Source organism: Oryctolagus cuniculus, chromosome 1 (genome assembly GCF_051225735.1).
Source record: "Oryctolagus cuniculus isolate XC-2025 breed Fujian yellow rabbit chromosome 1, ASM5122573v1, whole genome shotgun sequence".
Taxonomy (NCBI): domain Eukaryota; kingdom Metazoa; phylum Chordata; class Mammalia; order Lagomorpha; family Leporidae; genus Oryctolagus; species Oryctolagus cuniculus.
The window spans coordinates 70,357,871-70,378,744 of record NC_142867.1 but is presented as its reverse complement, the minus strand read 5'-3'; the positions used below and the strand labels follow the sequence as shown (position 1 = coordinate 70,378,744).

General features: G+C 51.1%; 1 protein-coding gene across 24 annotated transcripts in view; it reads left to right on the top strand.

Annotated features, from left to right (window-relative positions):
- The window catches only part of TENM4 (teneurin transmembrane protein 4), a 1,939,017-nt gene that overhangs the window by 1,319,039 nt on the left and 599,104 nt on the right, over window positions 1–20,874 (top strand). For all 24 annotated transcript variants that reach the window (XM_089331772.1, XM_089331875.1, XM_070076074.2 and 21 more), the window contains one exon: window positions 11,855–11,910. The gene's annotated coding sequence lies outside the window, so the exon portion shown is untranslated. The remainder of the gene's footprint in view (window positions 1–11,854; window positions 11,911–20,874) is intronic.

The window sequence follows — 20,874 nt, the reverse complement described above, 5'->3', positions numbered from 1 at the left end:
TCAAAAAGACCCCTGTCTCATGCTGTCAGTGTGCTGTGTTGCTGAGCTGTGACCTCTGGCAGGGCAGGTGCACGTACTGCTCTTTCCACTGGGGACACGGCCCCATGCTAAGTGGAGGAGTGCCTGTCTACACAACCACAGAGCACTCTCCAAATACCCAGGCCTTTTCCTGAGCATTCGCCCAGTCCGTCCTCACAGCAGCATGCCCAGATGCAGAGGTTGGTTTCCCTCTTCCAGGTAAAGAAACGATGGCTCAGAGGCTGCTGGGTTTGCAGCACCTCTGCACACCTTGGAGGTGGTGTGCACAGCAGGCAGAGCCTGGCCTGGTAGGCAGTGGGCCCATATGCACTGCAGGATTTCACTCTAACCCAGTCCTGAATGCTTGCCCCATGGAGGGCTCCAGTTTCCTCCTCCATAAAGCGTGGTTGCTGCCCCAGCTCAGAGGTCCCTAACGTGAGCACAAGGGGGGGGGGGGGGGGCTGGAAGTTAGTGCTTTCTCCTATCGTAAAGATAGGCCGTAAAGCGCAATGGGACTTTGTTCCCAGGAGGAATCAGATATGTGTTTTTGTCACAGTTGTAGGAGACACTCAAAATATCATTTGTGCTCAGCACTACTCAGGGTTATGGCAGTGATCAGAACTGCCGCTGGGTCCTGTTATGAGTTGGAAAAGAAATAAAAATGGGACTTTCACAAATTCCCACAACCGGTTCCACCTGTCTTCCCATTAAGTTTTATTTTGTGCATTTGAAAGTATTATTAGAGGAAAAGATTCGTAGTGTTCACAAAGTTGCTAAAGGGATCTATGGGACAAAAAGGCTAAGCAAGGCCCTTGCACCAGCCGTCCCTGGGCCACTGGATCCTCTCAGACTCGAAGTTCCATGAGAGTCAAGTCCACAGCCACTCAGTCAGGAGCCCAGGCCAGCCTCGGACTCCTTCACCTGGAGCAGCCTCACAGGCAATTCCCTGGGCCACACGCCGCCCGGTTGACGTTGGGTTACATCAGACCAGTTTCTCCCAGGTTGCTGGAGGCTGAAGCTGTCAGAGAGGCAGGAGATGGGGTGGGATGGCTGCCCCCAACCCCGCTCCCATGGGCCTCAGCTCCCCGCCAGGTCCCCTGAGCTGAGAGCACCGTGCTGCTGGTCTCTCTAGGCCTCCAACTCCTCTGTTTGCATCCTCCCCACCTCCAGGGGGCGAATCTTGGTGGGGGAATCTGGCGAGGGAAGGGCATGGGCTTTCTTATTGTGCAGGGAGGGAAGCTGAGACCGAAGGAAGATGAAAGCCTGGGGTCACCCAGACAGGGCTGTCTGGGAACAAGAAGGCATGGTAGAGTGAGGGACAACGGGGCTGCTGGCAGGTGCCCCGTGTCTGGGGCAGGGCTTGCATCTTCCATGAGCACAGAAGGCAGGGAGGCTCGGGGGGAGGCTGCTGCGGAAGCTTGGGTAGCAGATGACCAGAGTGTGGACTGGTGTTGTTCTCGGAAGCTCCGTGTCCTCGACTGAAAAACTGGAAGGCAAAACCTCCTGGGTCGCTGTGGTGATGGCTCAGGCTCTGTCTGAGCCTGGAGTGGAAGCTCCTTGCACGTTGAGAGCAAAGAGCGCAGGGGCTCGCTGGTGGTCTCTGCTACCCATGCTCATGCATCCCGAGGACCCTCACGAGCTCTTGCTACACAGAGACGTGTTCGGCACCAACGGCCGTGACGTTGTCTTGGCTGTATGAATGAAGTGCATACGTCGCCTCTGTCACTTGGGGCAGGCGTGCTGTGCAGAGTGGAGATGGCTGGGCTGCGATTTAGACATTTGGGCTCCATCTCTGCCTCTGTGGCCATGGGCAGGCCTTAGCATCTTCCATTGTAAAAAGGGGATGGCTTTGATCTCTGCCTCCCGGGATGATTCTAGAATCCACATGAAATGAGTTAGTGTAGAGTTAATGTAATGTGTGTTACCCAGTACACGGGAGGTGCCTAATAAAAGTTACTGCTTGGCTCTTTCTCACGTGACCCTTGTCCTTGTGCCTTGGAGAAGCCTCTCCCTGCGTGATCTCAGCCCGCCTGTGTGGCTTGGTCCCTGGTCACCTCTTCCTTTCCTGGGTACAGGCACAGCAGGCAGCTCAGCTTTCTCCACACTCGCTGTCCCTCAGCCTAGAGAGTCCTTCTCCCAGCCTGTGACCACCCAGTGCCTTCTTACAGGGCCTAGACAAGTGCCGCCTCCGCCACAAGGCTTTCTGGGTACTCCATCTCCTTTGTCCCTGTCGCTTGGCCCTGTGTTGAACCCTTGCCAGCACTCAGCTTTGGATGACAGCACAGCTCTGTCTCCTTCCTCAAACCTTTGGGGCCTGCGCCCTTGTCTGGTAGCATCCAGTACCACCCTCAGATCTGAGCACGGGTCCTTGCACAGGAATCATGTCACTGAACGGAATTGGATTAATTTGATGGGTAGAGGCCAGGACAGCAGCTCCGTCATTCCGTGTGTGGCTCTGGGCAAGGACTCAGAGACGGCATTGGGATTGACAGCCCTGTTGCAGAGAATGCCCTGCCCCCACAGGGTCGGAAAGGAGTGGGTCGTGGAGGCTTAGCGTGCTAGGGGCAGCCAGGCCCAGAGCTTTGGACTGCAGGACCCCTGTGGGCAGCCAGCTGCGGGGAGCTGGGCAGTAGTGCCCAGTGGCTTCCTGAATGAAGGCAGGGACCCTCTCCTTGGGCTGAACCTACCTTGGCTCTGCAGCTCTGGCTGCTCCAGCCCTCCTCCCCACCCCCTTCCTCCTCCAGCTCATCCTCACTTGCAGCCGGAGCGATTATAACAAGGACACAACCCGGCCCTATGTTTTCCAACCCCTCAAAGGACCAGGCATGCCACTGCTAGACCCTGGGCCCTGAGCCCAGCATCCTCTGTGGTCCCTGTGCTCAGTCAAGGGCTCCTCTCTTCCTGCTGCTGCCTGCCCCGGGGAGACCGTACCTCCTGCCACAGGACTCTTTGTTGTATAAAGACCGTGCTCGGCTATGGTGCTGAAGCTGGCCTTGTCCATTCCCATACAGGTAGCTTTGGCCCCTTCGTGGCTGGATCTCCCTGTAGATCCTGTGCTCTCCCCCTTGCATGCAGGGAGCACGTCTTACTGAGCACGCTCCACAGTGCAAACGTTCAAAAGAGGGAGTGCTCCTCAGGACAGACTTGCAGACCTCAGCCAGGGCGCTGGAGAAACCCTGCTCTGTGCATCTCTCCCAGCAGCCTGCAGGGCTGGATTGAAAGGTCTCTGTGGGCAGATAAGGACACCAAGACTCCAAGGAGCGAGGGCGCTTTCTCGGTGTCCCCTGGAGTCAGGATTTGCACCTGGGTCAGGCACAGGCTCTGTTTACTCTCACTGGTTTCCAGTTCTGTCCGGAGCCCATGCAGTTGGCCGAGGGTGTGTTGAATGCAGAAGCTGGTGTTTTGAAATTTTTTAAAAAGATTTATTTACTTATTTATTTGAAAGGCAGAGTTACAGAGAGGCAGAATCAGAGGGGAGTGGTCCTTCAACTTCTGGTTCATTCCCCAGGTGGCTGAAAGGGCCGGTGGTGTTTTGCATCGCAGACTTTGTGTGTTTTAGGTGTCGCCACTGTATAACACCTACAACTGTGTCTGAGAGCAGCTGGCTGTGGAGGGTCTCAGCCAGGGAGCACCTGTGCTGTGGCTTCTGGGAGGAGGGCACCTGCAGGGGGACATGCTTGGCCTTTGCAAGATGGGCTGGGTCACTGCGGCTTCACTCTTGGCCCTGCGGAGCCCTGGCAGGTTGTGAGGTTCTTGAGGCCAAGGCCCTGTGCCTGGAGTACAATGGTCTCATCCTCAAATGCTTCACACCACACTGGGGATACACAAAATGAAATCCAACCAAGAGGGAGTGGGAAAGGGCAGCATCTTTGACCTTGAAATATCTAGAGCAAGCTGCAGCGGGTGGATTTTTGAGGACCTAATGAGCAGCAGAAGCCTAGGAAAGAACAACTACGCACCGAGCGTGATGCAGCCAGGAATTACAGAACGCGGCCCTCGGGGGAGAACTCCTCACTCAGACATCTGGTGGCAACATGAGCGGCTTAGCTTGGATCAACGGAGTTTCCTGAAATCAGACCCGCATCTGAAGAGCACAGGCTGAGAGCTCAAGCAACATCTCCGAGCTGCAGGCTCCCTGGGACCTCCTGAGCTCGGGCAGCCAAGGCTTCCAGGGAGGAGACACTGGCTTGTGCCCTCGCCAGGTCTGGCTTTGCTAAGGCACTGGAGCTCTACCCTTCCAGGACCTGACCCACATCCATGCTGTAGGGAGGTGGGAGAAGCCTCAGCCTTCATAGTCAGTGGGACATGGAAGGTCCAGCCCACGAGGTACTTGGGGCTGACTGTGACAGTCCCGCCATCCACCCACACCTCTAACCCTGTTGGCCCAACACACAGCTCTGAGCTTCTTCCTCAGTGTCCTGGTCAGCTCCGTGATTCCTACTTGGAATTCTGTGAGCTTGGCTGGCTCCCTGGTACCCTGCCAGCACCAGCGTCCTGTGTGCATTGGCCAGCCACCCATCCCAGTAATTATTAATAACTAAAAATGGGGGTAAAGCATTACATCATTGTAGTGATGATTAATAATCTGGTGGTTTAGCGCAGTGGCTTCTGGAGCCAGACTGCTAGAGTTAAGAATCTTGGCTCTGCCATCTATCGTGGGACTCTAGGCTACTTGGCTAGCCTCTCACTGCCCCAGTTTCTGTCAGTACAATGAGGAGAATAATGGTCTCCTCCTTGCAGAATTGTTTATGAGGGTTCCATGAATGAATATTTGAGGAGTGGCGAGGACACCGAGTAGCACACAGTCAGTGCCATGGGGTTGACTAAGATGATCCTAGTAGTCATTATAATGATATTTGCCAGCACTTGTTGGGCCTTTGCTAGGTGACAGGTGCAACAGTACTGAAGCACCCCAGGGAGTGGGTGCCTTCACCATCCCCCCATTTTGGATGAAAGCACAGAGTCTGGGGGAGGTTGACTACTCCACCCAAGGTGGGAGGTGACAGCTAGCGTCGAGCCCACACCCTTTGAGTCTTGATGCAGCTGCTTCTTACTAACTAAAGATGTACTGAACTCGCAGGCATCCCTGTCTCTCTTCCCTGGATGTCCAGGTGTAAAAGGGCTTTCTGCATGATGGGATGTTCCACCAAAAAGAATCTCAAGGCAGCAGCTGGAGCAGTAGCTGGGGATGAGGCTGCAGACAGAAGCAGGACCCAGACTATTTACAGCCTCTTGCTGTTGTCTGCCCAACTGAAACTCTATCTCCTCCCAGGCAGGAAGTTTGTTCTTCCCCTCGGGCTCCTTGGCATAGGGGTGAGGGCCCCCAGGGAACCCTGACCTGCCTGTGGGGAGCAACCCGGACTGGACTGAGTTACTGGAATTAAGACTTATTCTATGCATCTGCTCTCCCACAATATGGCGCTGGGAGAGAAGAAAACAGCTTCTACACAGCTGCCTCCAGTTCAGCCAATAAACTGTGGGACTTGCTCCTGATTGGAGGAGAGCGGCGTGCTCGGCGTGTGGGCAGCCGAGTTGGGATTGGCGGAGGAGGACTATATAGGAGGAGAGAGACGGCATGGTGGTGTGGGTTGGTTGGAGAGTGCATTGGAGAGTTCGCGGGGAAGTTCGTTACTTCGTTCTTTCTCATTTCTCTCTACTCATTCTTGCTTTGGGAGTTTGCTGTTTACTTATTCTTACTTTACTATAGAAAGGACTTGTAAAAAAAGGGGATAGTAGCCAACCCGGGAAGAACCAGCAGCAAACCCGGGGAGGGCCGAGCAGACGAAAGAACAGCGCAGGGTCCTGTGTCGTTCCTCCACGAAGAGGGGGAGCGACATAATGGTGCCGTGACTCAGATGTGAAGCCTAGGCAGGGTTTAGTGTCGTTCCTCCATGAAGAGGGGGAGCGACACCTGCCCACCTCCTTTCACTCTGCACAAGCGTGACCAGCGTGGCAGCTGCTTGGGGTGGCCCAGATGAGCTTCTCACATGTAGCCGGTCATTTTGTCCAAAGCGGTACTCTGGGATCAGCTTGAGAAGAGGCCAAATGAAGCCCAGGGGATGTGGAATCCACACCATGGCCTGGTCTCTGACTTCCATCCCAGAAACCCTGTAGCCAAGATGGGAGTACAGTTTCACTACATGCAGTGCACGGAGTACTGATTGGAGGACAAGGGAGACTTAGGGGACAGGGCTGAATTGCAGCTAGAGGACAGCTGAACCATGCTGATCTACAGTCCACTTTTTCTGTCTTAATTCAGGAAGAGGAAATAGGCATAAATATAGGTATCGATCAATAGTAGGGAAATCCATCAAGTCAATAATGGCAGTGGTGCAAATTATGGACACAGGAGAAGGCAGTGAATTAGATATAATTACCATAGGATTTGACTTGGAGTTAAGTCCATTTGAGTGACATTCATTGAATGTGGGTGAAACACATGGTAGAGAGGCTGTGGGGGCTACCAAAAGGCATAAGCCAGGGATTTGCCTTGACACGCTTCTGTTCTGTTGTCCTGTGGTGGCCAAAGCCAAGGCTTTGAACTTGGTGCATATGAAGAAGGGTGACAGTCTGGCACAATGCAGCTTAATCCAGAGCCTGAGCCTTGCTAGACAGGCCTGGTTTGTCACCACATCTGCTTCTGTGTGAAGACCCACATTCGTTTGTTAGGAAAACCTAGAGTTGATTGCTTGGACCTTGGATTAGATATTTTTTTAAATATTTTTGCCTTAATACAGTATGTCCGCAAGTATTTGTTGAGTGACTAATATGTGCCAGGTCTCACGCTGTGTTCTGAGTAGATAGAGGTGGACAAGGGAAACCAGCTTCTGTCCCCATGGAGCTTGTCATCTCAAAGGCAGTAAACCAAGCGGGCCAGAGGTGCTTCATTGCAGTCGAGAGCTGTGCCACAAAGCAAGCTCCAGTACACAGTCAGAGCAGTGCACGTCATCTGGGGGCTCAGGGCTTCTCTGGGAGTTGGTGCTTAAGCTGAGAGCCCTGAAGGATGAGTTTGGATTAGCCAGAAGAAAGAGGAGCACAAGCAACCTTCAAGGTGGAGGGAATAGCAGCCAGAGCCCTGAGTAGCGAGGAAGGAGGGCCCATCTGAGAACCACACTGGAAGCCAGTGTGGCTCAAGGATGGAGACTGAGGGGGAGGCGAATGGGTCTGCATTTCCCAAGCAGTAGAGCCCTGGGTTCCAGAAACAGCCTTGCAAGGTTCGAGGACACATGAAGGGCCTTGGATTTTATCTTCAGTAGAACAGGAAATGGTCAAGAAGATTTTCAGCAGGAGAGGTGATCTAATTTTCATTTATTTCCTAAAAACTCCCTGAGGCTTCTGTTGTTGGAGAATAGGAGAAGTTATTTGGGGACCTGCTAGGAGGCTATGACGAGAAGTCTAGGTGAGAGATGATGTGGAGCTGGAGAGGGTGAAGAAGGAGCAGATTTCAGGGGCATGCAGGAGGCAGGACTGATAGGCCTGGGTGATTGATGGCCATGGGTGACGTGCAGAGACCCCTCAGGACAGGAGCCCGGTTTCTGATGGGATTAACTGCTGGATGGCAGTGTCCTTTACAAAAGAAGCAAGCTAAAAAATAAAGGGAAAGACAATGGCAGATTCTTGCACACCAATAAGAAGCAGACTAATGCTCTACCTAGATATAGGTAAAGGACCATGAACATGTAGTTCCCAGAAGTGCAGTGGCCAAGAAACATGGGAAAAGGTATGTGGCTGTCACTCAAGAGATGCAGATGAAATAACTAGGCACCATGTACCTATCACACTGACAAAGATAAGAAGGCATGCTAATGCCTAGTACTGGTAAGGGTGAGAAGAGCAGGCGTACTTATCCTCACGTAGTGTGGTGGATGTTAAAAGTTGTATGGTCTAGTGGGGAAGTTAGAACACTTTTTAAATGTTAAATAACAAAGTCTAAGTACATAATCAAACGGTAATGCAAGCCATGTGGATAAAAATGTTGGAGTATTTACACTAGTGAAAAGTGCGGAATAACTCGTGTGTCCATCAGGAGGGCAGTAATTACATACCTATATGACTGAGTAAGAGCATGCTTTGCTATTTTACTTAGTTCAAAACAGATTAAGGTTAGTACTTATGGGATGATCCTGTTTTGTTAGGTTTCTAAATGTGTGTCATATGGATGTCTATGCGTTGGTATCCATACACAAAGGTTTGCAGAGAAACATCTTCTGTATTGCTAGCTGTAGGTGTGATTGCTTTATTATGTACAAAGGGACTTCAGAAAGTTTGTTGAAGAATGGAATTTAAATCTGGTTCATTTTGGTGCGCAACACTTTTGAGGTCCATACAGTGTGCATTTTCTATGACCTTCTAGAAGACCCGCTCAAGACTTGATTTAAACTTTTTGCACCAAATAAACTCACCTTTTAATTTTATTTTCCACAAACTCTTTGAAGTATCTGCATATTTTGTGTATTTGAGTACATAGAAAACATGACACTACAAAAGGGAAAACAGGGGCTGGCATTGTGGCACAGAGGGTTAAACCACCACTTGGGAGACCTGCATCCCATATCAGAGTGCCCGGATCAAGTACCAGCTACTCTGCATTTCTTTTTTAAGGTTTTATTTATGTATTTCAGAAGTAGAATTATAGTCATAGAGAGGGAGAGACAGAGAGAGAGGTCTTCCATCTGCTGGTTCACTTCCTGAATGGCTGCAATGGCTGGAGCTAGGCTGATCCAAAGCCTGGAGCCAGGAGCTTCTTTCGGATCTCCCATGAGGGTGCAAGAGCCTAAGTACTTGGACCATCTTCTACTGCTTTCCCAGGCCATAGCAGAGAGATGGATCAGAAGTGGAGCATCTGGGACACGAACCAGTGCCCACATGGGATGCCAGCATTGCAGGCAAAGGCTTAGCCTACTAAGGCAAAGCACTGACCTCTACTCTGCCCTTCTAATCCAACTTCTTGCTGATGTGCCTGGGAAACAGCAGATTGTGGCCCAAGTACTTGGGTACCTGCCACCCCCATGGGAGACAGCTGGAATTCCTGGCTTCTGCTGCAACCCGTCCTGGACCTGGATGTTGTGGGCATTTAGGGAGTGACTGAACCAGTGGGTGGAAGATTTATCTGCCTCTGTCTCTTCCTCTCTCTCTGCCTCTTGCTCTCTTTGTGTCACTTCTGCCTTTCAAATAAGAACATCTTTTTCTTTAGAAAAATATTTATTTATTTATTTGGCAGAGTAATAGAGAGATGGAGAGACAGAGAAAGGGAGATCTTCCATCCCTTGGTTCACTCCCCAAATGACCAAATGGCCTCAACAAGGCTGGTCCAATCCAAAGCCAGGAACTTCTTCCAGGATTCCCACGTGGGTGCAGGGGCCCAAGGACTTGAGCATCTTCTGTTACTTTCTCAGGCAGATTAGCAGGGAGATTGTTGGAAAGTGGAGCAGCCAGGACTCGAAGTGGCACCCATATGGGACACTGACATTGCAGGTGGCAGCTTAACCCACTGTACCACAACACCAGTCCCCAAACAAATAAATCTTTAAAACTAAAAGTAAAAAAAATAGAAAACAATATGTCATTGCAACATAACGCAATCTGTAATTGCCGTAAGGGCGCAAGGGGAGGGACTTTCTGAGCTTGGAGGGGAAAGGCTTCATGGAGAAGGTGTCCTTGGGTTGGCAATGAATAATTAGGGTCCTCTTTGTTTTCCTGTCTCTGCACAGCTCTGTGGCCCATATGCAGTGCAGAACTGGGGGATCTACAGAAAGAATGCCTAAGTCAGTTCTCCAGGCCTTTCGGCCTGTTTGCTCTCAGGTCATACAAAATTCATGCCAATTAATTCCAAACCAATGACAGGAAATTGAAGCTTAGCACTCTAGAAAGATTACACGATGGCTTCGATCAGCCTCCGAAACAGTCCCTTTGCCGCTTCCTCCTCTTCCCTGGACTTGGGTGGGATTTGTCCTCCTTTGCAGTGGCAGTAGCTCTCTGGGTATTGTGTTATCTGCCCTTTCTGTCTCCTTGGCTGCAATCTTAGATCTTTGAATGAAGAATCACTTCCAGTTCACATGTTTCCAAACTGGGTTTTGGGAATTAGGCAGCTTCTTACCCGAGTGCTGTTGTGGGGAACGTAAATCGGTACGGGTGTGATCTGGTCACTATGGAGTAGCTGGTGACCCGTACAGCAGAGCAGGGTGACCCTGCCTTGATTTGGAATTGCAGATTTGGTGTGTGGGGAGGAGAGCCGAGCACTGGGTGGGAGGTGGGCCAGTGGGGGCCCAAGTCCCAGGGCCTTCGGATCCTCGCTGTGTGGCCTCTGGCTACTGCAGCATTAGGTGTTTTTATTGCTGCAGCTCAGCAGAGAGGCAGATTTAGGTGTAGACAGGAACTGACACTGGGCTTCCCAAAGGATCATAGGTGCATTCCGGGGAGTTAGGGCGGTGCACAGAGGGGCATGTTCAGTTTCAACATTTATTTTACTGAGTATCAGAAACATATGCATGAGCAGTACTGGAGCCTGTGACTTCCGGGCTATTGCTACACAGAGTGGCCATGATTACACATTAAGTTGCTGGTAGTCCTTTTGCCTTTAGAGAATCCTTCATGGTTGCAAGAAGGGGCAGAAATAAACAGCTGTAGGAACTGAAGAAAATCCCTTAAAAAGGAAGTTAAAAAACAAAAAAACAACAACCACGAGCTGACTAGGAAGAATCAATGCCAGTGGAGGTGACCCCCAGAGGTGCAGGAATCGTGAGCCAGGGGCCAGCACCGCGGCTGCAGGCCTTGGGCAGCTGCTGAGCCTCACCAAGCTGCAGTCTTCCCACTGGGAAATCTCCCGTGGGGATTTGGATGCGCCAGAGCATGTGCACAGATACTGTTGGCTCAGTAGCTGTCATGTAGTAGGGACTCATAGATGAGTTTCCTGGCCTTGGCCTTGGCCTTGTCTTTTTAAGTTGAAAGGTTTGTCTGTGAATGGTTAGCCCAATGGAAGTGAGAAATCCCAGCCATGGAGAAGACCTGTACAAGGCCCCCTGATGTGATGTTCTCATCCCGCGGGCTCTGGTGTAGACTCTGCCTGCCAGGGACCAGACCCCGGGCCTCCGTGACAGAGGGATGAGGATGAAAACTAAGACTCAAGGGCACCAGTTACCGAACGCTGGGGGCAGGAGGGGAGGTCCTGCTTGGCCTGGTTCTGTTCCAGGTAGGGTGTCCCGGAGGCCTGGCTCTGAAAAATGGTAGACCCATTGTACAGAAGGAAAAAACAAGTGGGGGAGTTTCTCCCAAATGCTGAAAGTGAGTGTGTTGAGCACTTTGCCTTGCTCCATTTCTCCTAGTGTTCTCAATGCCCTTTCTATTTTGATGTTTGTGGAAAGTTAAGAGTTAAATGAAAAATGGTCTGAAGGCTAAACTCTCTGTGTTGAGACTCTGGCACTCATGGACCCCCTGCTTGAATCCTAAATAATTATCACGTGTGATTTATTTATTTTCTTAAATGTCATGGAATCTCCCAAAATTTGTGGAAAATGGAATTAAAAGATAAATTGATTTGGATGAAACAAAAATATGAAGCCCATGCATTTTTTTTTAGTAATTCTCATTTTCCATGCACTTTTTTGGAAATCTCTCGTCTGCTTAGCTTTCAAAATATTTTGCACCAAAATAAATGTATCTTTTGATTCTATTTTCTGTGAGCTTTTTGAAGTGCCCTCATGCTTCCCTGACCATTGGCAATGCTCCTAGTACCATTGGCTCATGAGTAGCCAGCAAACAATCTGATATATCAATCCGGTGATGTTTTTCCATGCAGAGGTCTCAAAGGATTAACTGTGATTGTCTTCTTGTTTTGCAGATGGAAAAGCTGAGAATCAGAGCGGGCTAGTGATCTCCAGGACACGCGGTCAGTAGGTAAGGGATGATGTGGACGGCAAGCCTGAAATAGGAGATGGGCCGGTCTCCGCGACCTAACCCCTGCTGCACTCCTTGGTCCCAGTCTTGTGACTTTTCTCCTTTGTGCATTTTGAGCCAGGAAATAAGAGGAGCTTCTCTGGGGCATTGGGGTGTCCTTTGCAGCTGAGGTTTCTGTGTGTGCCCACCATGGAGTTGGAGTGTTCAGCCAGAGAGTTTATGAGGTCCTCCTGGCTGTTGCCTGGCCCCTACTGAGGCTTCCCCAGGCTGGCAGCGCTCGTCAACCTGCCTCACTCCCTGTCCCTTCAAGAGACCCAACCATTTGCTGCCTCTGGAATGGAGAGTGCTGCAGCATGAGTCACGGGCCCTGGGCTGGAGTCCCCCTGGCACCTGCTCCAGGACCTGAGTTGCTCATTTTCTCATGCCTTCTTTCAAACTGTTTTCCCCCAGCCGATGAGGTGCCAGCCTCTGTGTCAGGTGTGGGGATATCGAGAGAAAATGCCAAGGAGCTCCCAGCTCAATGTTCTAGCGTCTCTGTTTCCTCCTTACGGGCTCCCCCCTGAACATTTCTAAGCTGTACTTTGGAGGTTGCTGTCTGGAGTATGCTCTGTGAGGAATAAAACCATGGCTCAGAGTTGGCCCAGGCTATTGAAATATGGAAGGATCAGAACTGGCCTTTGAAATCCAGATTTGCTCACTCCAAAGCATGGGATTCTAATGAGGCCAACTGTTGCGTTGTTGCCGCTGTGGTGCTGGGGAGTGGGGCGCTGTGCGGGAGCTCTCCCTGGGCCAGGGATGCTTCTCTGCTCTCTCCTGCATCTGGCTGGGGGTTGCACTAGGTAGCGCCTTCTCTACCTAGAGTAAAGGCAGTCATGGGCGCTGGGAGAGCTGATGGCGGGAGGGAAACCTGCCCTGTGCTGGGGCTGCCTCCTACCCAGGGCTGGGAGGTAGCCAATCAGAGAGAAGGCACTATGCGCTGAGGATGGATCCCCTCTTCTTATGCAATGAGCCTGCTGAAGCTGCCCCGCTTTGCCACCAAATTTCACCATATTTAACAATCCCGGGCTCTAAAGCAAATGAGATAGCTTCAGCTTTTGTGAAGTTACCTGGCCTCAGGCAAGGCACTGAGAAGGACCTGGATTACAAGTGGTGTTCTTTGTTTACCTGGTGACAATTCCTTGGGCTTCTGAAGCTCAGGAGTTCCTACAAAGTCTGGAATTTCAAAGGGCATGCCAGTAGCCTGCGGGGGAGTAGATGCGCCTGAGCAGTGTCAGGTGTGTGGGGATTGTGTGGAAGGTGGGTGCGCATGCGTGGGGCAAGGGGTTCTTGGGGAGTGTGTGTGTTGCGCACATGTGTGTTTAATCCCTAAGAGAGCCTTCTTGGGAAAAAGAAACACTTAGGGGTGTAATGTTTCAACAGCCCCAGCAGTGGGCTTTGAACCAGTATCACTGAACAATGTGGGCACAAAGGGAGGCCAGCCATTCTTTCATCCTGGCTGTGATCACGCAGCCCTTCCCCGGGGTCAGATACAGATGCCTGCTCTTTAGATTGATCTCTCCAAAGCCCTTCGCCCCCTTCCTGCCCTCCACAGCCCCCGCTCCCGCCCCAGCGCTTGTCTGATGCCTCTCGCTTGGACAGGGCTGGTGGAGGGGCTGGGGGGCTGACAGCTGCGGCTCTGCCTGGAAATGGAGTGCCCCGTCCAGGCAGGAAACTCGAAGGTCTTTTTTGAGGGCATGCTCTGAGCTCAGAGATTCAGGGTACCCTCTGCAGGTAGGGTTTCCCCTTGGGTGACGTGGGAGGAGGGGCAGCTGCGGTGAGAGGCAGGTCTTGCTGTGGACTGCAGGGCTCTGCCAGGGCTCCCAAGGAGAGCTAGTTTCCCAGAGCGATTATCTTTCCTGAGCCGGCGGCCAGGTGCTCTGAGACAGGAAGCCAAGTAGGCTTAGCAACAGACTTATCAGGCCGCACTACAAGAATGTTCGCTCGTGTCAACAGGTCTGGCTTTGTGCAGTTTCGTTTCTCTCTGTGCGTCGGCTCAGTTCCAGGGGCTGCTGTGTTGTGATGTGCATGGCTCCTTGGCAGAGGGAATGTGGATCCCGAAGCGCGCAGCTCTGCTTGCATCATCTGTGTCCATCCCCACAGTGGCCTGCGTGGGGCCAGTGTGCGGGAGAGAGGCAGCCGGTGTCTCATTCTGCAGGCTGCGATTGTCCACCGTGGGGCTTGTGCCTTGCAGAATAGAACAACCCTGTGTTTGAGCCCTGGCTTGGCCTCTCCACAGCCAACCCATTCAACGTGTCTGTGCAGCTTGCTATAACCTGTGTTGAAAGTATATCCTGCCCGAAGTCGAGAGTGAACTGAAGCTAACATCAGCTATCACTGCACCTGCCAAGCCAGGTGCCCCACAGGGCTGCAGCTGCCCAGAGAAACAAGCATCTTTCTCTAGTCCATACCAAAGCAATAAAGGGGCTGGTGGTGGCCCTCTCCCGTTCAGCCTTTTAGGTAATAGGTTGTATGGGGGGATGGGTGATCATCCTCAAGGTATCCTTGACGGTAACAGGCTGATAAGTTGTAGCTGTATTAGGAGTTGTCACAGTAGCAATAGTAGCAATGATGTCAGTCACGCTCGTGTCTTGTTTCCCTACTGCTTTCTGTTTCTCTAACGTCTTTTGTATTTGGTTCTCTTGCCAATCCTGCATTAAAGGCAGGGCCCGTGTTGTGGTGTAGCAGGTTCCTGTGATGCCAGCATCCCATATGGGTGCTGGTTCGAGTCCCGCCTCCTCTACTTCTGATCCAAGTCCCTGCTAATACACCTGGGAAAAACAGTGGAAGGTGGTCCAAGTGCTTGGGCCCCTGCGCCCATGTGGGAGACCTGGAAGACACTCCTGACTCCTGGCTTCAGCCTGACCTAGCTCCAGTTGTTGCAGCCATTGGCAGAGTGAATCAGCTGATGGAGGAGCTCCCTCTCACACTCTCTCTCTCTCTCTCTCTCCCTCTCCTACCTCCTCCCCTCCCTTTTTCTCTGTAGCTCTGACTTTAAAAATAAATAAATAAATAAATAAATAAATATTTTGTAAAAAGTCAGGGTTGGGATTATTCTTGAGTTTAGACAGAATAAGAAATGGGGACAAAGAGAGATGTGAGGGGGCTTACCTATTGTCAGTCCCTGAAGACCTGACCGTGAGCAAGAGCAGCCACCCTTGCCATGGTGTAGTTAGGGGATGCAGGACTGGGTGTTCCTGGGGCATCCCAACACATCGTTACTTATCCCTGAAGCAGGAGCCTTTCTCTGCCTTCATTCCCCATCCTTGTCAGCTCCTTGGTCCTGGAAGGCCTGCCCTATTTGGAACATTCTGGCTGGTTCTTGCCAGCAGCTCCATTGGAGAGACCAGTTCTAGTGTTTGTGGCAGAAGTCATTGGCTCAGAGCTGGCTCCGTGCCAGATATGCCACTGGCCATCAGCGCTGCCATACACCTCAAGTGACCTTGTGGCCTGCATCTTCAGAGCACCCCAGGAAGACTGTCCAGGTGTAGGGAAGGAGAGCAATCCAGCACCAGCCTTCCAAACATCCTTAGTCACTGCTTCAAGTACTTATTCAACCCATCTGGCCAATAGCATTTTTTAAGCACCTACTGTGCACAAGGTACTCTAGTGACAACTTATGCAAAGATTATTCTTTTTTATTTTTAAATATTATTTATATGAAAGGTAGAAACACAGAGAAGGAGAGGTAGTGGAAAAGAGGGAGAGAGAGAGATAGACAGACAGACAGACAAAGAAATCTTCCATCCACTGATTTACTTCCCAAAAGGCCACAATGGCCAGGGCTGGACCAGGTTGAAGCCAGGAGCCAGGAGCTTCTTTCAGGTCTCCCAGGTGAGTGCAGGGGCCCAAGCAGTTGGGGCATCCTCTGCTGTTTTCCCAGGTCCATTAGCAGGGAGCTGGATCAGAAGTGGAGCAGCTGGGATCCAATCCTGTGCCCATTTGGGATTGCAAGCACTGCAAGTGGGGCTTAACTTGCTACGCCACAACACCACTCATGATATTATTTCTAACTTTTGTAATTTCAAGAAAAGTAATTAACATGCCTCAACTTACATAATTATTTAGTGATACTACTAAGGTTTGAACCCAGGCATTTGGACTACAAAGGTTGTGCAACGGACTTAGATAAAGCCTGTAGCACAAGATGACTAGCAACCAAAAAGGTGGGGTGGTGGGGGGCTATCACTTACCAGTAATCACTTGGGGCAGATGTTCAGCCCAGCAGTTAAGAGTGCCTGGGTTCAAGTCCTCGCCCTGCTTCCAAATGATGGCTCATTGCTTGGGTTTCTGCTATCCACATACTCCCAGCTTTGGCCTGGTCTGGCCCAAGCTGTTGCAGGCACTTGGAGAGTGAACCAGTAGATGGAAGATCTCTGTCTGTCTCTTAAGTTAAAATTAAATAACTAAATATTTGAAATATGCCCATTTTTGTAAAAAGTAATCGATAAAGCACTTGTCATCCTGCATCCTGTGGTTCTTCTGTGGTCCTCTCCCATTCCACTGAGTTTCTTGGGGTAGAAACATGGCCCCTAGCAGGATACCAGGTTGAGAGCAATTGATCAATAAATATTTGAATGATTAACAATATTAAGAATGGCTCAATCAATGACTATGTGCTAGATATAGTACTAACTCCCTTATAAGTTTTATTTTGTTGAATTCTTTTTTTAAAGACTTATTTATTTATTTATTTGAGAGGCAAAGTTGCAGACAGAGAGAGGGAGAGACAGAGAGAGAAGTCTTCCACCTGCTGGTTTACTTTCCAGATGACCACAATGGCTGTAGCTGGGTCAATCCAAAGCCAGGAGCCAGGAGCTTCTGGGTCTCCTATGTGGGTGCAGGGGCCCAAGCCCTTGGGCCGTCTTCCACTGTTTTCTCACATATATAAGCAGGGAGCTGGATTGGAAGAGGGGCAGCTGGGACTTGAACTGGTGCCAGTATGGGATGCTGGTGCCACAGGTGGAGATTTAACCTACCATACAACACGCCCCTATTTTGTTGAATTCTTAAAACATCCCTAAGGTAGAAACTATGACTCTAACCATCTCACTTTAGAAAAAAGGATGTCCTGAGTTTTGAGTAACTCTCCCAGGTTGCACAGCTGGTGAGTTGGCAGAGCTGGGCAGGGGACCCCAGCTGACTGATAAGAGAACGTGGTGCTCCTGTCTCAATGTACTGGCCTCCTCCAGATGTTCCTGCAAACCTCCCAGCCACAGCAGAGGTTCATGGCTCCTTCCATAGGCAGTTAGTCAACTCCAGCGCCTGCTAATCCAGGGCTATGTGTGGCCTCCATCTAAAGGGATGAAGCTGGTGTAGGCTGGGAGGCCATAGTCAGGTAGGAAAATGGTGGGAAGAGCTCCTAAGAGAATCAACAAGAAAAGTGTGTCTTTCTTGCCTGGGGAATATCTGATTTGCAATACGCAGCTAGGGGCAAGGTCCGCACCAAGAGGCACAATCTTGAGTTCCTGGGAGAACACTGGGGAAACGATTCAGTGGCTTTTTCTGGGAGTCTTTCTTGGGCTGGAGCAGTGAGTGACAGCAGCCTCACTAGTGGGTGAGGCTGACGTAGAGAGAAGCCAAGTCCTGGAGCTTTGCTCTCCAGGGACAGCCTTTCCTTCTAGAACCTTCCCCAAAGACCACATGGACCAATGATGATGTGTCATCATGTGGAGCTTCATGTTATGCAAGCCAAAGAAATGGTGCTCCAGCATCATTGCCACAAGGTAATTGAGCCCTGGTGACTTTGTCCAGAGAGTGGCAGGAGCTTTGAGTGACAGTTAAGCAGCATGGAGGTAGATTTGAGCTGGAAAAGTGAGCTGAGCTGGGGACTGTTGAGGCAGGACTCGAATTCTGCATTTCATTTTTCTTTTAAGGATGTATTTATTCATTTGAAAGTCAGAGTTACAGAGAAAGAGGGAGAGACAGAGAGAGATCTTCCACCTGCTGGTTCATTCCTTGGAAGGCAGGAATAGCCAGGCTGGGCAAGGCCAAAGCCAGGAAACAGGAGCTTCCTCCAGGTCTCCTACATAGGTGGCAGGGGCCCAAGCACTTGGGCCATCCTCTGCTATTTTCCCAGGCACATTAGCAGGGAGCTGGATCAGAAGTGGAGCAGCCAGGACTCGAACCAGCACCCACATGGGATGGTGACATTGCAGGCGGCAGCTTAACCGCTGCCTCACAGCGCCAACCCCTAGGATTCTTGAAGCCTCTGAGCCCTGCTGGGGCCCAGGCTCCCTTTGCATGAATCCAGGCTGTGTTCTGAGGAGGAGCGACCATGCCATCATCTATAAATGCTAGAAGGGGAGCCAGTGCTTTGGGAGCCCACACATGAACGCTCCTTGGCAAAGGGAAAGGCAATCAGCGTGACAGCAGGGTGACAGCAGAGCCCTCGTGGGTGTCCCTTTGGGTGGAAGCAGGGCTTTGCCCTTGTAGAGACTGGCCCTACACAAAGGGAGTGACAGTGCTGGACCTTGAAGGCATTTACTCTCTCCCTGCAGCGAAAGGTTTTAAACCACGCTCTGCAGAGCGTGTATTGTGCGTCCTCTCTTGGACTTCCCCAGGAGAAGGGTGGACAGCCCCCTGTGGGCCTGTGGGCCCCACCTTGTGGCGCCTCTGTCCCTGTCTGCCTACTGGGTTTCCTTGTTGCCAAGGCACATGTTCAGCTCAGGGGGAGTTGCACGTCCGCATTATCATATGCAGCCGGTATCCGTTCTCACCAGCAGCGTGTCTGTTCAGAGTGGTCTCTGTCGGGGCTGTATCAGATTTTAGGTATTTGGAATTTCACTCCTGCTTGCCAGCTGGCCTGTGTTCTGAGTTGGAGGCGCTGCCCCATGTCAGCCACATCTAAGACAGGCACTCTGGGGACCAGCCTTCCAGCCACAGCTGCACAGGACTCAAACAATTCTGCTGTCTTTGAGAAGCACTTGCTGTGCCTCCCTGTCCGTCCTCGGGCTACAGCGTCACCCATCCACTTGGCCAAGAGGGACCTGGACCGTTTATCACCACGACCAAAGCAAGGCACCTGGTTTTGTTCAAGTGGCAGATCTGGGAGCTAGAATTTATCCTTTCAGTCCCAGCCCTTAGCATGTCTCTTGAGCGGGCACTTGGGACTCGGATGGACCAGGGTTTACACGCGGGCTCTGCTCCTCATGAAGCCATTGCATCTTGGGTAGGTGGCACACACTCTCGGCCTCAGTTTCCTTGACTATAAAATGGGAAGAGTGAGTGGAGTGGAAACTAATATTTATCATAGGCCTAGCAGAATTGTGAGCATTTACCTGGCAATTCCTGTTGAGGTTGGTAACGTTCTCGCTGCATCTTCCAGGTGAAGGAGTTGAGGCACGGGATGATTAAGTGGCTTTGCCAAGTTCTCACAGCTAATTGGCAGAGCAAGGGCTCAGATGCAGATGGTGTGGCGATCGAGCCCACAGTACAAACCCCTGCATTGCTCCGCTTGTATCTTGTGTCTGGGTAAGGACTGAATCAGTCCCGGGGAAGGCTTCAGGGGCTGAAGCTAAGTATGAATTCTTTCCTCTTGTTTTGTCCAGCAGAAATTAAAAAAAATGTAAATCCATTCACATAGTAGCTACTATGTACTCTGTATTTATTGGTTTAAATGTCATAGTTTTCCCCTTTTAGAATTGTTTCAATTGTACACATGAAGGTACAATAGAAGAAGCAGAATCCTACATAGTGAGAGCCCATCAGTAGGATGGTACACAACACCAGGTGGCCACTTGTCACCGGTGGCGTGGGGTTGTTAGATCATCTCCTGTATCCCACAGTGCTCTGCAGCACTTGGGGTAGGATGTAACTACCACCAAGACCCCAGGGTCTGGTCACAGTACCAAGAGGGATGGGAGGGCATCACTTGAGCTAAGTCCAGTGTCTTGGGGTTCTCTAAAGACCGACCATACGCTGGCCCCGGGAGAGCAGCAGAGGCCAGCTGAGGCTGGGATTTGCATGATCGGCAGTCCAGAAACCCAGATTCTAGTCTGGGTTCTGCAGTGGGTGTGCTGTGAGATTTGAGAAATTATGTAACGTGTTTGTGCTTTTTGTTCTAAAGAAATGATAATGACTTCAAAGGGCTGCTGTGTCTTTGAAATGATAGATGCAGATCAAGTGTAAGTGTCATGCCATTGAGAGTCCTTAGCATGTACTGTCCCTCCTCCTGATGACCCTTTTTGTCTACAGTGATCCCCAATAGTGGGCTGTGGGTGCATGCTGTCTCTTGTAGGATTACAGACTGTGGGAGAGAGTTAGTGATAGTGAGAGGAACAGGGCTAACCCATCACTTACATATTAGAGCATCTCCAAGCCCAAAGCAGAAATTGACCCCCAACATAGGCACATGGAAGGGAGAATGGATCACTTATCGAGATTCTCTCCTGCCAGGGGAAAAAAAGGAAACCGATGGGTTGCGCATTGCTCTCATTGGCTAACACTGAATCTTATCGAGGAGTGAGTCAACACAGATGGTGAGCTCTCAGCAAGGCATAGAGAGGCACAGCTTGTGCAGGAGTGGCAGCTGCATGATGTATCTCCCAGGAGCAGACTCTAGGACCGAGATTGGCATGCAGACAGTTTGCTGGGTCATGCCCTTAGGATCAACAACTGTGAGGGAGTAAGGAAAGCAGGATGGGATAGAGGGAGGAGTGGAGCTGCAACACAGTCACATCGAGAGTGACAACTGATCCCGCTGGGAGTTCTGGAGCTGGAATGGCCCTCCAGTAGCCACGTCAAGTCAAGAGGAGTTGGCCCCACTGCAGTGACAGCTATGGGCTGCCCCTTGCTGACATTCCCACAGAGGGACTCAACTGAGAGCTGTCCACAGCCGTAACCACAGTCCCTGAGGCTGGAAGAAGAGTGCTCGCTGCCAAAGTGGGGGTGTGGCTGGCATGTCCCCACGTCCCCACGTCCCCGTGG